The following is a 990-nucleotide window of genomic DNA, read 5'->3' on the forward strand; positions in this document are numbered from 1 at the left end:
TATACTGCTCTGAACGTTTCCACCTACATGGTTTTAAAATCACAATTGTTATGCAAAGTCTGGCATATTTATCTTCAGTTTTATAAGTTTTTCAGTCTTCCCCTAAAAGAGTATCAAAAATTGAGAACAAATAATTGAGAACAAATAATTAATTAACATTACTTTAATAATCACCATGGTAAGTAAACCTCATTAAAGTACATAAATGAGGTTCCAAGGCAAATCCACATTAACTTTCCTAATTACATACAAAATAGAATTCCGTGCCTTTTATTCTTTTTCTAAACTTAATTGTTTGTGTACCCCTGCACTACCACTAAGCTCGCATAGGTGTTTCTGTGCCAAAAATGTTATACTTCTTATTTCAGAATTTACCACTTCTAAATTAAAATATAATACTTAGATTAACAAGTCACTGGAAATTACATATCCTTTGTAGTGTAGACTTATTTACTAAAGGCTTCTCTGATTAAATTAATAAGAGATTTTTAACACTATTTCTCAAAAATGTAAATTTTTATGAAAATTGTTCTCATTTTTAATTGGGCAACAGGAGTTTGATGTAAAGTATATGGCACGACAGGTGCAAAGCAAATTACATATTTTCTCCTTATAAAAAAAAAAATCATAGACAGCCTCTCAAGAGTGAGTAAGATTGGGAAACTGTATTCAGGTGTATTGTTGTGTATTTTAAAGCTAAGTTCATGACCTTGAGCAATTAAACCCTAGAGAATTATGACTGGAATTTGCAATGAGATACAAGCCAGACAATTTGAAAAAAGTGCCTTCCTCTTAATTTAGAATGCAATTAATTTAATCATGTAATTATATGGAAAGGTTGAACATATCGATCATTTGGTCTTTGAAAAATCACAATAATCATCAATCTACAATTTGATTCATTATGTATTTATTAAAAACATAAGACTTCGGGCCGGCCCGGTGGCGCACTGGATAGTGCGCCGCTTGGGAAGTGCGGTGGCGCTCCCG

The sequence above is a fragment of the Galeopterus variegatus genome, unplaced genomic scaffold, assembly GCF_000696425.1.
Source record: "Galeopterus variegatus unplaced genomic scaffold, G_variegatus-3.0.2 Scaffold22747, whole genome shotgun sequence".
NCBI classification, from domain to species: Eukaryota; Metazoa; Chordata; class Mammalia; order Dermoptera; family Cynocephalidae; genus Galeopterus; species Galeopterus variegatus.